At 45.0% G+C, this 17,288-nt stretch overlaps 1 protein-coding gene and 1 long non-coding RNA gene across 19 annotated transcripts in view; one reads left to right on the forward strand and one right to left on the reverse strand.

Moving 5' to 3' along the window:
* Positions 1-1,247: 1,247 nt before the first annotated feature.
* On the reverse strand, positions 1,248-7,186 carry LOC138745026 (uncharacterized). The gene is made up of 3 exons (XR_011345915.1): positions 6,630-7,186; positions 1,987-2,120; positions 1,248-1,438 (listed from the first exon to the last, which is right to left on the reverse strand). It is a non-coding gene; the product is annotated as an uncharacterized lncRNA (long non-coding RNA).
* Positions 7,154-17,288, forward strand: part of LOC138745024 (cadherin-11-like) — a 193,918-nt gene continuing 183,783 nt past the window's right edge. For 4 of the 18 annotated variants that reach the window (XM_069902048.1, XM_069902050.1, XM_069902053.1 and 1 more), the window contains exons 1-2: positions 7,159-7,340; positions 8,074-8,208. The gene's annotated coding sequence lies outside the window, so the exon portion shown is untranslated. The other 14 variants (XM_069902047.1, XM_069902063.1, XM_069902057.1 and 11 more) reach the window with 9 other exon arrangements.

A 17,288-nucleotide genomic window follows, 5' to 3' on the forward strand; every position in this document is an offset into this window, starting at 1 on the left:
TTTTGGACTCCAAAGGTTTCTTCTTGTTAGTCCTTTTCTATCGAACTTCATTTTTCAACCTTCTTTGATGGACTCTGCTTTTCGGGAATGGTTTAGCTTAGGCATTAAACATTTTTATGAATTATTTTTTTGATAATAATCTTACAACATTTGAGCAACTTTCTACAAAATTTAATTGACCAAATTCTTAATTTGTTTTGGTTATTTGCAATTTAGGGAATTTCTCAACGATCAAACCTTTCCCAGGTTCCTGTTATCAACTTGATGGAAAAAAAATTACAATCTTCAACAATCTCAGAAAAGGTTGAATATGACACTTTGTTGAAACCTCATTGGACAAAATTAAAAAGGCAAGGGAGCAAGACCCCCATATTTCTATTTCTGAAGATTCTTGGAATTCCATTTTTAAGTTGAATAATACATCATCTGGATGTGGCTCTCACTCACTACTACAATATAAAGTTGAGCAAAAGTTAAATTAGCTTGTATTTATCCTAATATTAGCTCTCTTTGTTACAGATGCAAGTTTGAGGATGGTTCACTAATTGATATGTTCTGGTCTTGTCCGACCCTAGTCAAATTTTGAAAAAAGGTTTTCTATACTTTATCGATAATTATTAATGCAAACTTAACACAGATCCATTCATAGTCTTGTTTGGGGGTGGTTGAACAGAAGGTGGTGAAATTGTCTTCACCTCAATGTCATTTATTGGCCCTTCACTTCTCTTATTGCAAAACGAATAATTTTGATCAGATGGTAAGATGTCCCGCCCACTCATAGTCAATGGTTACATGATATGACATCATATTTAACTTAGGAGAAAATAAGATATTCAACAAATGTTCTAAATTTAAAAATTTCTAATCTTTAGGGCTCCTTTTTGAATTACTTTCATAACCTTTAATGGGAATGATAATTATGTAATGTGTTTCTCGTAGATTTGTGTTTCTTATTTTTACTAATGGTGAACTTTTTCTTTATATTGTCATGCAACTTTGGAATGGTTTAGGGCTTGGATTATATATAATCATATTTCTAACTTTTCTCTTTTTTTCAATATATTCTTGAATCAATAATGTTATACGAGGGAAAATAAAATTTCTGTTAATGAGTTTGCTTCCTGTGTTACAGCTATATCAGTGTTATGCATCAATCCTTTTTCTGTATGTATGTTATGGAGATGTGCCACAACGAGCAATGGAGGTGAGAAGTATGAAAGAAACGAGCCGAGTCCAGCGATGCCTCTGTACGAACTCCTTTACTCAAGACCTTCCCCTTTAACCCCCGCATCTGATGGGGCATCTGGTGTGAGACTCATCCCGCATCTAAAAACCCGCTAGAAGCTGTTGGTTGTTTTCCAGTCCGCGACTGCTGGGGCCGGCTTGCTCACTGTATAGGTAGGTAGGTGCGACACTACGATGTATTATTATCTAAAAACTTAATACAAACATTGAAAGAGTGGTGGTTATGGTTGTAATGTAGATGTTGTGGCAACGAGGCAAGATGTTGCACAACACAAATCGATTATTATATGGTTCTCATCTCACCAATGTATTTGAGAAAAAAATTTTTATTATTGCAATTAGTAATAAAAATAATTTACTGTTCAAACAGTCCCCAGACACATTCTACTACTTCTGACAACCACAAGTATACAATGGCCATAACACCACAAGAGCTCTGACTACAATATTAGGCACAGTCTGCTCAATCAATGCAAGAATTAAACAGTTCTTTGGGAAGAACTGGGAGGTGTTAGAACATAACAGGGCTTTCAGCCCACAATGTTATGCCAACCAATATAAACCTAATCCACAACAATCTTGTTCTTCCTTACCTCACACTCACAACCATCTATTTTTCCTACATCCATGAGACTATTTAAGTCTTTTGAATATCTTGCCAGCCTCCTATTCCAGATAGCGATAATACTGTGTTTAGAAAAAAGTACCTCTGACAACTCCCCCAAACTTTATCTCACTCACCTTAAAACAATGTCCTCTGGTAACTGGCTAGGCTCTTGCATCCCCTCTGCTGTTTATGGGCCCCAAGCAATAGTAAGATTGGCCACTTATTCAGAGATTTGGTCCTTGGGATCAATTCCAACTCCAGTCCTTCTCTATATATATTAAAAATAACATCATCTTCTGTTATAAACATGATCAAAGCACTTCCTATCATGTGACATCCTTCACATCACATGTCAAATCACTGCCACAAGCAAGCTTAAATTAAACTGTTAAACCCATAAACCATAACCACATCAGCAGTTTTAACAATGTTAGTTGTACAAATCAAAAAGTTTTAATAAACGACATAATTTCTCTATTCTAAAATGATTACAAAGTTCTTGTTGGAGACTGCAGGTGCTGGAATCCAGAGCTAAAAAAAAAGTTTTACTGGTGGAACTCAGCAGGACGAGCAACATCTGTGGAAAAAAAGCCTGGTCCATGTTTTGGGTTGGTACTCCTTTTTAAGGCTGATAGTGCAGAGGAGAGAAAGCCAGTACGATGAGGACAGGGTGGGAAGGCTCGGAACTGGTAAAGGATAATGGACATAATGGAGGGCAAGTGATGGAGACTGCAGACTGGCAGACTGCAGATTGGCAAGTGCAAGACAAAGGGAACATTGAAATTGGAGGTGGTGGGTGACATACTCGGTTGTGCAGAGGAGATACACACTCGGTCACGTGGAGGCAGAGGGGACACACTCGATCACGTGGAGGCGGAGGGGACACACTCGATCACGTGGAGGCGGAGGGGACACACTCGATCACCTGGAGGCAGAGGGGACACACTCGATCACCTGGAGGCGGAGGGGACACACTCGATCACCTGGAGGCGGAGGGGACACACTCGATCACCTGGAGGCGGAGGGGACACACTCGATCACTTGGAGGCGGAGGGGACACACTCGATCACCTGGAGGCGGAGGGGACACACTCGATCACCTGGAGGTGGAGGGGACACACAGTTGGTTGTGTGGAGGTGGATGGAGACACACTCAGTCACATGGATGGCAGACACACTCATTCACGTGGAGGCAGAGGGGAGACACACTTGATCACATGGAGGGGACACACTCGGTCATGTGGAGGTGGAGGGGAGACACTCTCGGTTGCTTGGAAGTGGACGGGAGACACACTTGGTCGCGTGGAGGGGAGACACACTCATTCACGGGGAGGTGGAGGGGGTCACACGGAGGAGAGACACACTTGTTCACAGGGAGGAGGAGGGGAGATATGGTTGGTCACACAGAAGTGGAGGGGAGACACACTGTCACAGGGAAGGGCTCAGGTGAAGCCTAATCATTAAAGTAACCAAAGAAAGTTATTTCTACTTTTATGACGCAGTAAATCATGGAATTTTTACTGGCACTTAGGGGATTTAATTTCAGATCTCCATCCGTCATTCTGTGGTAACCAGAAATGGTTGATATTTATTGTCTTGATAAGGTGTCTGCAATAGCTCTCTGGCAGCACTCTGACCTCTGACTTCCCAAAGGGTGGAAGGTTTTAGTTCCTGTATATACTCCTGAATGTGAACAAAATACTCTCAGTGGCACGAGAACATTGTGTTGGGGGGGGGGGGGGGGGGGGGTGGTGAGTAATTCTCTCTCTCTCAACGAAGAAACTCATTCAACATCCAAAGTAAAACTGACTTGACATTCGCCACAAAGAATATTGGTTATTCCAGACATTCCAAAGCCCTGCAGGATGGTGGGTCACTTGCCCCAAGTGTGTGGGGGTGAGGGGGTGAATTTGGGGGAAAGCTGATGAGGTAAGGAGTGTAGGGGTTGTGTAAAATATGTGCTTGATAGCTTCCTTAGGCTGAAGGGCCTGTTTTCCTTCCTGGATCTCACCGTTGAGTCAGATCCATGGGTGTACAGGTAACTTTCTCTCCCCTCCCGCCCCATAACCCAATTCAAGCAGTGTACCTTATCATCTCAGAGTGAAACATGGAAGTCTGCAGGCGGTGTGATTGCAGTAAAAACAGACTGTAAATGATGGAGGAACTCAGCCGGTTTCTCAGTGTCCATAGGAGGTAAAGATACTGTATATTACTGACATTTTCGGCCTGAAACCTTCTTCAACATCCTCAGTTGGTAATACATCTTTATCTCCTGTGGATGCTGTGAAACCAGCTCAGTTGCTCCACCATTTATTCTGTTTTTAACCTTATCATCTCAAACTGCCCTCAATACAAACTTGGGGGAGGTGACGTTGGGGCTGTATCTTTCTCTGTGAAGGTCAAAGAGGGGATCAACTGCCCCCAATTCAATTTACAAACCCTCATCCCCTTTATATCCTTGATATCTCCCCTTCTTACTTTGGTCACATTAAAGGGTTTCCATCTGAAACACTGACTGAGTATTTCTCACCACAGATACTGCCTGACCCACCGAGCCCCTCCAGCTTCTCATTGTTCACTTAGTTTATAAATCTCACCTGCAAGAAAATCCCTTGATCTGAGTTTCTCTTTGCCAACCTATTTTTGAGGACCGCTCAGGCCAAGATAGATTCATTGAGTAGTATCATTTACAATGCTAACTTTCAACAATTAGCAGCTGTGGTAAAGAGAGGGAGCATGTTGGGGCTCAGTTGGTGACACTTATAACTTGAAGTGGGAGGTTCTGGAGGAAAGTATCTCTCTGGAGTAGTCGTTCTCCCACAGCCTCCCACTGGGGGCCACAGGACATTTATGGCGGATTGAAATCACAGACAAAGGAACAGAACCAGGCCACTAGGCCCATCGAGTCTGTTCCATAAATCTACACTAAGCTACTCTACACTAGTTCTCATTTTTGGCCTTTCCCCCATAATCCCTTGACGCCCTCACTAATGAGATATTTGTCATTCTTTTTAAAATACTCCCAGCGATCTGGCTTCCACTGCTGTATGCCGCAGTGAGTTCCACAGATCTCTTTTATATGGATAACCTCTCATTTTCAGACTATGAATAGTATTCTGCCTGTTTAATATTTCCACTGGTAGACGAGGCTTGTATTATACGTTATCTTTTCTAATGGAATACAAGACCTCCTTTCTGAATGCCACCATTGAATACTCATCATTTTATAGCCCCAGCTAAAGCCAATCTCAAAGAGCAATTTGAGACTCATCTAATCTTAATTCTAAACTCAATTTCTTCATATATCCCAATAAAAATACCTTAGGATCAAGTGAAAGTTTAAATTTTAATAAGTTCCTTGATTCTATCCCAGAAAGGTTTCACATAATCAAGTCGAGTGCAAGAAAGAGCCAACTTGCTTATGGCACCTAAAGCACCGATTTACGTGAAACTCCACGAGTTCCACCTACCTACTTCCCTTGCCCATAACCCTCCAACCCCATCGCATTCATGTACTCATATCTTCTTCTTTGGCTTGGCTTCGCGGACGAAGATTTATGGAGGGGGTAAAAAGTCCACGTCAGCTGCAGGCTCGTTTGTGGCTGACAAGTCCGATGCGGGACAGGCAGACACGGTTGCAGCGGTTGCAGGGGAAAATTGGTTGGTTGGGGTTGGGTGTTGGGTTTTTCCTCCTTTGCCTTTTGTCAGTGAGGTGAGCCCACCTCACTGTACTCATATAACCTCATCTTAAATAACTGAATTGACCCTGGCACAACTTCTTCCAGTAGATCATTCCACTCAGCCACCACTCTGAGTGAAGAAGCATCCTCTTGTATTACTTCTCAAGTTTTGCCCCTTAACTTATGACCCCTTGTTCCAATCTCTGCTCCCCTTAGGGGAAAGAGCCTATTCACAGCTACTCTATCTATTTCCTTGATAATTTTAAATACCTCTATCAAATCCCCGCTCAACCCTCTACGCTCCAATGAATGAAGTCCCAGTCCACTCAATCTTTCTACGTATTCAAAATACTGCAATCCAGGCAACATTTTCATCAAACTTCTTTTCACTCTCTCTACCTTATTGATATCCTTCCTATAATTTGGAGACCAGAACGGCATACAATACTCCAAACTTGGCCTCACCAACACTCTGAACATCACCTCCCCAGATCCTATATTCCATGCTATGATTTATAAAGGCCAGCGTACCCAAAGCCTTCTATCTCCATGGGAATCCACCTTCAAATTTAAAACTAATTTGGCAGGGGGAAGGGAACAGGACTGATAGGGAAGCAGATAGGAGAGTGAATATAGGGGTGGTTCTGTTAGACGGTGAAACAATAAGGAAAAAGGGAACTAAAAGTGATAGGAGAGTAGGGGCAAGTGCATCGAGAACAAAGTTGGAGGGAGAATCATAAAATATTCTTTATAATTTTTAGGCAGTCAGCAGGAGAGAAGTGCGGAAGAAACCAATTTAACTTGACTGCTTCACAGGGAAGGGGGCCTTTTAATTTTGATTCCTAAAGGGGGCATAGCCAAAAAAAAAGTTGTTTTTGGCTGCTCTAAAGGCTGATGTTACATGTGCTGCTGAGGGAACGTTACATCGTCAAAGATGCTTCCTTGCAGCACAATATTATAAGGGGGCATGTTAAAAAAGCATATTGTTATTGTTTTGCAAACCAAGTTTAAGTTTATTGTCACATGAGCTGCCCTGAACTGCTGGCTCCAGGAGAGGTCCTCTGGTATATAGACTCCTAGGAAGTGGAAGTTACTAACCTGTTCCACCACCATCCGAACAGGTGCATGGTTCCCCAACCTCCCCTTTGCAAAGTCCACAATAAGCTGAAGATGAGAGAAAGATGGTTGTTCTGGCACCACCCAACCAGATTCTCGATCTCTGTCCTGTATTTGGCCAACAATGGTGGTGTTGTCAGTGAATTTACAGATTGCGTGGGAACAATGTGTGGCAGGGATTTCTCCTGCTCTTTGACTACATTCTCATGTCTACCCATTTTACACTGAATTGTAAAGCTAGATTTCCTCTGTCTTTAAAATGCTCCACCTCCCTCCGTAAATGGAGAAAAGGCGGGTCCATCTGATCCGGGTTTCCTCCGCCAAGGGCGGTAGTATCAAAGGTGGAGTGAAATTGCCCCACTTCCTATGTAAAAAGGATTACTGCTGAAAGCGGCTTGAGAGGGGGACGGTCAATTATGACGCCGTCAGCCAGCGAGAGAAGAGCGCGACTTTTAAAGTGCCCATCTGCGAGAAAGGATGCGCCGAAATCCCCACCCTCCTGTTCAGCCGTCATGACTGTGCTTTCACTGCCCGGTGCGCATGTACCACCTCACAGTGGAGGGCGGCGCTGGGGCACCCTTTGCCCCGGGAAGCCGGCTCGCTAAGCTCAGCTGCGTGAAAGGGATTGCGCGATCGGCCTTTCAGTGAAAACCGCCAATCCACCTTTTACCCACAACGTGAGCAGGCAATAAGGTGGGCCTTTCGAGGCGAAGCCCCCTCTCCAGACTCTCCATCAGCCTTCCCCTCTCCTGGGTCCTCCTGTCAACTACTGGCCCCTCTCCCCAACCCCTCCCGCCTTTCTCCGTCCATTTCCCGCCACGGATGCTGCCTGACCCACCGAGTCTCTCCAGGGTGATTTTTTTTTTTAGTGCGGGATTCTCGCATCTCCAAGTGTTTTCCTGTTGGGACGGCATTGACAATGTTAATGGTGGGGAGCGGACTGTGTGGCTGGGCTCCCAAAGGGAGGGGGGTTGCCACGAGAGGGCATGAATGGCATTGTGTAAATTAAACATGGAGAGCCACAAACAGATGCAGTCCAAGAAAAACTGGCCAAGCTGAAGGAGAACAATTCCAAACAACTTGGGGAGGAAGTTCCTGCGAATGGATTCTATTTCAAAGGTCCACCCCTTCCAACAGAAGTCAGACATGAAGTGAGTCAAGCAATAAGTGGACTTGGTTCGAATGCGAGCGAGGGCCAGTGTCTGGTTTGAATCCAGGCTGGACGGAACTGTTCCTTGTGAAGCAGAGGTCGGCTTGTAGCGCTTTTCCTTTTGGGAGGGGGCGCGGCTGGTTGGGTCCCTATGCACCCTTGTCCCGGGGCGCTGCTGGTTGGGTCCCTGTGCACCCTTGTCCCAAAGACCATTTCCATCTCAAGTCTGTCTTGGAGAGAGAAAATTTAAAGCCTCTTTCTTCTTGCATCTTTCAGACTGCAGACTCCCAGGAGAGGGGAAGAGAGAGAGAAAACGGCGTTTCATTTGGCTTCGACCGTTGAAACCAATTTGAGAGCGTTGAGAGAGAGAGAGAACTGCTTTGCGTCTGTACAGACTGATTAAAAACCGAGGTTAGTCTGGTCAGGAGCTTGCTGCAATCGCTCGGCAAATCTTTTTGATGTTAAAATAGGGTTTTCCAAAAAAAATAGCGTGTAGGAGGAGAGATTTTTTTGGACCGCCCATTCTTGAAGCTATCCCTTCCTCCCAATCTCTCTCACTCTCCACAACCCTTTGCATTTGAAGTGTGTCACGAAGGCAATTGTTGCAGGATTTTGACGAGAGAAACACACACACACACACACACACGAGAGAATGCCTCGCTTCGGTTGCTTTCCCTGATCCACTGAACACATTCCAAGGTACATCCAGAAAAGGGGAGAGAGCGAGAGCATCCCATACAGTTGTTAACGAAGGGTTGGCGATTCTTTTTATACATTCAACTGAGAGCAAGAAACTGACCCGATCTCTCTCTCTAAGGTAGGAGAAGCTTCCCCCCCTCTTTCGTTTTTGTCATTTTGCCCTGGTGATTTTGCAACGCTTTTTAAAATATTGAACGCGTGCGTGTGTTTTTAAAAAAGTATTTGGTACCTGGATATTTATTTAAGATGGTTAAAAATTATTTCCCTCAACACCCCCATCCTTCTCCCTTCCCCTCACCACCCCATCCTTCTCCCTTCCCCTCACCACCCCATCCTTCTCCCTTCCCCTCACCACCCCCCATCCTTCTCCCTTCCCCTCACCACCCCCCATCCTTCTCCCTTCCCCTCACCACTCCCCATCCTTCTCCCTTCCCCTCACCACCCCCCATCCTTCTCCCTTCCCCTCACCACCCCCCATCCTTCTCCCTTCCCCTCACCACCACCCCATCCTTCTCCCTTCCCCTCACCACCCCCCATCCTTCTCCCTTCCCCTCACCACCTCCCATCCTTCTCCCTTCCCCTCACCACCTCCCATCCTTCTCCCTTCCCCTCACCACCTCCCATACTTCTCCCTTCCCCTCACCACCCCCCATCCTTCTCCCTTCCCCTCACCACTCCCCCCATCCTTCTCCCTGTCCCTCACCACCCCCATCCTTCTCCCTTCCCTCACCACCCCCATCCTTCTCCCTTCCCTCACCACCCCCATCCTTCTCCCTTCCCTCACCACCCCCATCCTTCTCCCTTCCCTCACCACCCCCATCCTTCTCCCTGTCCCTCACCACCCCCATCCTTCTCCCTTCCCTCACCACCCCTCCATCCTTCTCCCTTCCCCTCACCTCAATTTAAAGCAGTCGAAGTGATACTGTGCTCAGAACAGGAACCACCGATTGTATGTTTATATTTTAAATTAATATTTTATCTCACGCCGCGATTAATTATTCCGCGACAATTTCTGAATATGTAACAGACCGAGCTTCGGCAACGGTTCTGGGACCCGGGGGATCCAGATTAAATTGCAAAGAGACGTTGAAATGCTGTGATTTTTTTTTTTCCTAGTGAATAATGTGTTTACATCTTCAAATTTTAATGAGAGGAGGGCTGGGATAACACAGGATGGATGAAACATGAGAAGATTAAATACGTTTTGGCATATCTTGTGTGTGTGTGGCTTCACAGGTTTCATTTGGAACACTCGTTAATTTCATGTGAGAATAATCGATTACTGCTGCTGTGTGAATCGATGTATCTTGTAGAATGCTCAGAACGCAGCGGCTTTCATGACCCTTTCCTGGAACTCTTCCTCGCTTTCCTAAAATATTTGCAAGCATCCAGAAACAACTTATTCGAAAGGGGCTGTGTATGTTTCGTTGGCAGGAATTTTGCAGAAACAGGCATTCAGTGAAGAGAGATGATACGAAGCTAAACGTCAATCTGAGATCTCGAATGCTGTGTGCCATAAAGCGGCGAGACATTAAAGAGTGTGAAAGTAGCAGAGAAGAACGAGGATATAAATAGGCTTGAGGGGTGGGCATTGAGGAAGATGTTGGAAAATGAGTGTGAAAGAAGCGGTGCCGTATTGATCCCTTCAGGATCTGACACAGTAACGTGGCGAGGAAGTGGTGAAACAAGCAGAGATGTAGCGCTGGAAGGAAAGCAGCACGGATTTCAAGAATGAGTGTGTGCCTGAAATGCAGTTTGAGAGACCAGGAGAAGAGGGGTGTGAAGCCTAGTTCTCCAGAGAGGGACGTGTGTGCGGGTGAAAGGGAATCCGCAGTCGTCCAGTGTGAGGACGACATGTCAAGGATTGGAGAAACTGTGTTCGGGCAGAACAAGCAATGCATTAATAAGAACGAAACGATCATTAAGTCAGCCGTTATATCTTTAAAGAGTGTCTGAACCAGGCTGGATTGCACAGAGAGAGAGGGAGCGTGTTTCCGTTATTCTCGCATGGGGCGGTGGGACGAGGGCACCTCGACAGTAACATTCAGATGTGACGGTTGTGGCCACATTCGCTATCAAACAGAGCGTTGATTGTTGCGGGCTGGGGCGGGAGCTGGGGCTGGGGCGGGAGCTGGGGCTGGGGCTGGGGCTGGGGCGGGAGCTGGGGCGGGAGCTGGGGCTGGGGCGGGAGCTGGGGCTGGGGCTGGGGCGGGAGCTGGGGCTGGGGCTGGGGCGGGAGCTGGGGCTGGGGCTGGGGCGGGAGCTGGGGCTGGGGCGGGAGCTGGGGCTGGGGCGGGAGCTGGGGCTGGGGCGGGAGCTGGGGCTGGGGCGGGAGCTGGAGCAGTTGAAAGTCTCTGTAAGATGGAACAACTTCCCTATTGTAGCTGAAATTGGAAGCCCCCCCCCCCCCCTGCAGTTCTAACTGCGTATCGTCACTTTCCTCAAGGAGTGATATTTAAAAGAAAAATGAGGACGTTGCAAAGATCACGTTAAAATTGAATGCAAGACTTGCATTCAACGTGGACTCAGTTCAGTGAGATGGATCGTTTGTGGAGACCACTTTGTTTGAATTGAGTTAGTTGAAGAAAGGCATTATCAGACTTTAAGCCACTGACAGGTTCGAATCGAAATGGAAGTAGATTCTTTATCCAACGGGAAATCGGAGTAGCCGGGGGATGGCATTCCGAAGAGCCAGTGGAAACAGAATAGGTCGAGCGGTGGATGATACTGGGGAGAGTTTTCAAACAGTGGAGGAGTTGGGTAGCGTCCACTGGCTCTCAGGGGCACCGTTGAGTGGATGGGGGGTGGAAAGCAAGGCAACTGCTCTCAAGAATGGGTTTTTTTCCCGGTGCATCTCGTCACTAGAGGGCATAGTCACTCTATGAGACATCACAGATGACCGGCAGAGTGTCTGGGACTTTCAGAGTGTGAGTTCTTCAACCTCACTTCAACCTCTGCTGCTCCAGTAAGAGAGAATGATATATTGTATGCCGGATTGCAAAGGTTCCACAGCTCCAGAATGTATCTGTGCACTTGTGTGTGTCTGAAGATGCATGTGTACGTCCATGTGTCTAGGTGTGCATTAATGTGTACGTGTTTTTTGTGTGTGACATTTGTGTTCATGGTCATGGGCTGACTGTCTTTGGAAAGAATTTTGTTTCTCTGCAAGGAACTGCTGCTTGGCGAGAGTGAAGAAATGTGGAATAAATAAATCCCATCACTAGATTGTCAGCAAAAAAAAACTTCCGTTCCAAAGGATGGTATTCTGTAAAAGTCTTCGGAAGCCAAGTTTTTTTTTTGGCTCTTTAATATATCATCCCACAACCACACAATTCTCCTTTCTGTTTTTAACTAAAAAATGTCTCTTGTTACATCACCAGTTTGGCAGGACAAAAGAGGGGTTTCACTGAAAAAAAAGTTGGTTAACTAGTTTCCAGCTATCAGAAGTGGTCTTTCCTTGATCTTCACTGCAGATCTGGGAATGAGAGGGCAGAAAGATCTCAGAGTCTTGGGACTGGGGATTGAGACAGACATAGTTTTGGTCAGAATTTGCTTCTCGTCACTATAAATACATGCAATATCTGCCACTGTTAATTTGCTTAGTGGGGAGTCAAAATGACCTGGATTAAATCTAGATTCAGGTTTAAAACCTTGGCCAACACTACACTCCCTCTGGCTCTGATCTTAAAGCTGGGCGCTTCAAATAGAGGCAAAAGATCTCTGCTGGATTTCAAGGAAGACCAGGGAAATTCTCCCTGTTCTCCTGCCAACCTGTTCCCAAAATGAGCCACACCAAAGCAGATTATTTGGCCATTGTTGCTTGTGGGATTTTATAGAGTCATCGTGTCACAGACTTGTCTTGTAGTGTGGAAACAGACCCTTTAGTCCAACTTGTCTATGCTGATCCAAGTGTCCCACCCACACTAGTTCTAACTGCCTGAAATGGACCTATATCCCTTTAAACCCATGCTGCCTATGTATCCTGATTGTGGGGAGGGTTGGTGAAAAATCTTTCTTAAACATTGCAATAGTACCTTCCTCGATCACCTCCTCCGGCAGCCTGTTCTATACACCCCCACCCTCTTTGTTTAAAAAAAACTTACCCCTCAGGTTCCTGTTAAATCTCTCCCCTCTCACTTTAAACCTCTAGTTTACTGATATCCCTACTCTGGGCAAAAACTCTGTTCACCCGATCTATTCCCCTCATGATTTTGTACACCTCTATGAGATCATCCTTCATCCTCCTGCGCTTCAAGGAATAGAGCCCAAGCCTGCTCAAACTCTCCCTATAGTTCAGGCCCCTGAGACCTGGCAACATCCTCATAAATCTTTGGACCCTCTCCAGCTTGACAACATCTTTCTGGAGCATGGTGACCAAAAATTCATGTAATACTTCAAATAAGGCCTCATCATCATCTTTTATAAACTGGAACGTGTCTGCCCATTCTCGATACTCAATTATTTGACTGACGAAGACCAATGTGCCAGTTTGATCATTACAAGATAATGGCTGGATTTCCTATCTACAGCAAGAAGCATGTTTCAGAAGTTTTTGATTGGTGGTATGTTGTAGAAAATTGATAAAATGCAGATGCTCGAAATCCAAAGTGAAAATAGAGAGTGATGGAAATGCTCAACTGGTCAGTCAGTCTCCATGGAAAGAGAAACAGTTAATGTGGTAGATTGAAGACTATTTGTCAGGACGGAATTGGGTTGAAGGTAATATTATGTTGATCTTGCAAGTTGTACACTAATACAATAATCACCTGGCTAAGGAAACAAGTCGTAACTTGCAATTTTATTTTCACAAGCCTCCAGCCGCAGTGATCCAGGTTCAAACCTGACCTCTGGTGCTGCCTGTGTGGAGTTTGCATGCTCTTCCCATGAATGGGTGGGCTTTTGTAATTTGTTCTGATTTCCTTCCACATGGCAAAGGCATGTGGGTTGGATGATAAAGTGACAAAGGGTCTGGCACCTGAAACATTAACTGTTTCTCTTTGCACTGATGCTGCTTGATTGGCTGACTGTTTCAAACATTTCCTGTGTGTTCTTTTGAGGCCATGAAGACATAATAGAAACATTATTTTTAAATGCGCAGGAAAGAATAAATGTGCACAGAAGGAGATTGACGTATGCAATACAGTTTGTTCTCTCTGAGGCAGATAATCCCTTTCCCTTTGCTCCCTTTAATGGTGCTGTATTTTGAAGGTTTATCTCCCCCTTTTTCCGAGGTGCCCCTGCCTCACCATTTCCTTCTCTTCACCATTGTGGAAAGTATCCAACCTCCATAGTTACCAGCGGAGTGAGAATTTTCAACCTGGTGTCCTTTCTCACCAACCCTCCCCACAATCAGGAAGCAGACTTGTTCATGTAAAAATAAAGTGGTAATTATTTACCCATTTTAAGTCTTGGTGGGCAAGGTAAATTCTTATTGGGGAGAGACTGGGTTAAAAATAGAATATCAGGTTGGATTCAAGTTGTGAAGGTGACAAATAGGACCCTTCAGCCCACAATGTTGTGCTGACCTATATAAACCTACTGCATGCCAGTCTAATCCTTCCCTCCTTCACAGTCCACAATCCCCTATTTTTAATTCATCCATGTATCTATGAAAAATATGATTTAGAAGGATTTTTGATGGTAATGCAACCTCCCGCACCACCCTGGCAATGAATTCCAGGCACCCACTACTCTGAGTAAAATCACCTACCTCTGAATTTTCCTCCACTCACCTAAACAGATGTCCTATAGTATAAATAACCATCTGATTTTTTTTTTACAAATGCGTGCATATTATTCTTTCAATCTTTACCACCTGCTCCTGTGACTGCATGAGTCACGTTCTCTCTTCCCCCCCTCTCCCCCTCCACCAGATGCCCTGATTTCCTCCCAGATGCCCTGATTTCCTCCCACATCCCAATGATGTGCTTGTTGGTTATTTGGCTGCAGCAACGTATCCCTTGGGTATATGGCACTGATAAAAAGAATCGAGAGACATTGATGGGCAGTGGAGAAGTGATGGTTGAAGGGGTACAGGGGGAAATGAGGAGAGAGGGAGTCGGGCTATGAGGTTTGCACCCATGGAGGTGACATGAACTTGATGGGCCAAGTGGCCTTCATGAATTGGAAAGATTCCAGGATGCAGAGAGATGGAATTCTGTAGTGTCCTTCTCCTGGGTAAGAAAAGAGAAACACACAGGATGGGGGCAGAAGAGCAACAGGCTACTTGGGACTGCTCTGCCATTCAGTGTTCCATCTTCTCCTTGCCACCAGGGAGTTTCATGCAAGTTGCAGTTGCTGCTGTTATTACTGACTGATCTTGCCACCTGAGAGCTGACAGGTTGAAGACGCACCTCAGGTAGTAGCTGTCCTTCACTGCGCAAAGGGACACTTAACCACCTTCTGTCTCAAAGCTTGAGAATGATGGACATTTATGGAAGCCTCAGGGCTTGACGCGTGGTTTAATTGCACGGGTGACTGTGTAAGCCACTCTGCTAACAGTCTTCCTGCCCTTGTCAGATGGAGAAGGTGGTAGAAAACATTACAATGAAGTTAGCCTATTTCGAAGCTTGCGGGTCTGGGCTGCCTGGATCTCCATTCCCTGGACAATAAAGGACTGAGAGGTTACCCCTTCAGAAGAAAATCATCCAAGAGTTTTGTGAGATTGATCTTGGAGAAAATCTTTGTCAAGTTCAAGGTCAAAACTAGAAGTTATCAGCATAAGACTGTAACCAAAAAAATCTGGAGAAGAGAATTCATTAAGGGGAAGTGGTGAACTTGCTTCTTGTGAACAGGGGATGAGAAAAGTAGAGATACATTTCAAGGGAAGGTACATAAATAGAAGGAATCATGCAATAGAAAGATGTTCTGAAAGGGGTGTGTAGAGGAGATTTGTGGAATCCTAATGTGGGCAGGAATTGTGAGATGAATGGCCTAGGTTTCTCCATGCAGCCCTCTCTGATGTTTTGAGCTGTTTTGTTTGCTGGTATAAATAAGCTCCTGCTGAATTGCAGTTTGTAACATTTGCTCTGGAAATTGTGGGGCTGAAGTTAAGCCAGGAAAAACACAGCGTGTTTGGGTTTAAAAAGAATCCGTGAGCCACCAAAAAGTGAAAGCACGATATATGTACATCTCAGTGTTGGGATGAAGGACATTTGTGGCCCCCTTTCCAGAGACTCCACATCTATGCAATTGATGTGAGGGCTATTAATCACCCAGCTCCCCCTATTAGCACTCTACCTCCCCCTCCAAAATAAACCCGTGAATGATGACAATTTAAAGCTCCAGCCTCCCTTCCATTGAAGACATCTATGTGATCCCTGCCTCGAAAAGGCAGCTACCATCATATAAGGCCCCATCACGCTGGTCACAACATCTTCTCTCTACTCCCTCTGGGCAGAAGATACAGAAGCCTGAGATCCAGCACCTCTAGTTCAAGGACAATTTCTTTTCAACAGCTATCAGTCTCCAGAACCCCTCATTATACTAATCATAAATGCCGACACCACAGAAAGAAGTGTCCGCATTATTCTAAGAACACTTTTTGTTTCATAACAGTAATTTTGGATGTACAGTATATTATCTATCCATCTTTTGTATTCATTATCAATTTTTAATTCCATTTAACGTGATTTTTGATACAAAGGACCTATTTGGCTGCAGTAGGTAAGACTTTGGTGCCTATGTACAATATGTATGACAATAAACATGATAATTAAAATCATTATCATTAATATGAACAGTCTTCTGCTGTAGAAAACGAGAGTAACAGACCTTCCAACTGGTGTATATTGTGTGAATTACTTGTGTGAATTTAGATGTATATTGTGTGAATTACTCAGTGGCACAGTTAGCCACTGGTGGTTAACACAATGCTATTCCAGGTTCAAACCCATTGCTGGCTGTAAGAAGTTTGTATGTGCTTCCTGTAACTATGTGGTTTTTCTCCCACTCTTCAAAGCGTACAGGAGTTGAAGGTTAATTGGGATGTTTTGGTAGCACGAGCTAGTGGACCAGAAGGGTCTGCTATCGTGCTGCATGTCTAAATTAAATTAAAAATTTAAGAACATGACCACATAGTTTTAAGGTGAGAGGAAACAGCTTTAAAGATTACCTTAGGGCTTAATATAACTGAGACTAGTTGATATTGGACTGTGCTCCAGAGGACATGGTGGAATCAGAGGCTCAGGTAAACAAGAAGGTCTCCGGACGTTGCCGTCTTGTGCCGTGCTCGAGAAATACAGCAGGTCATGCAGCATCCATGAAAAGTGATAGGCAATCGGCATTTTGGGCCTGAGCCCTTCTTCCGATGTACTGAAAATCAGGCAGACACCCAGATTAAGCTTGGCCAAAGTCAAAGGCAATCAGACTGGGAGTTACAGTGGACCAGAGGTTGCAAATGTCATTGAACCCCTATTTGGATTTGACGCTGCGCTTTTCTCAGTGTTACCAATCCTCCATCTACTTTATAATGAAAGAAATGTATGCAGACTTGTCACGTTGCAACTACACTTGCTGGTTAGGAGTAGCTACATCAGCCATAGGCACTTCCTGATAGACTTGTTTGGAGAATCTATTGTAATTGCATGCACAGGAAACTTCGAAGCCAAGTGAGGACTAGGAACATGGAGAACAGTGAGTCAGATTTGACAAAATTATAAAGGGTGCATCTCCTTGTTTAACATTTGGAAGCAACGTGGCTTTTTTGAAGCTGAGCTCAATGGAAATAGATGAATGAGGCAGTTCCGATTGTTTTGAGGTAATAAAAAGGCTTGTATCTGGTATGGTCAACC

This window comes from Narcine bancroftii, chromosome 10 (assembly GCF_036971445.1).
Source record: "Narcine bancroftii isolate sNarBan1 chromosome 10, sNarBan1.hap1, whole genome shotgun sequence".
NCBI lineage: Eukaryota > Metazoa > Chordata > Chondrichthyes > Torpediniformes > Narcinidae > Narcine > Narcine bancroftii.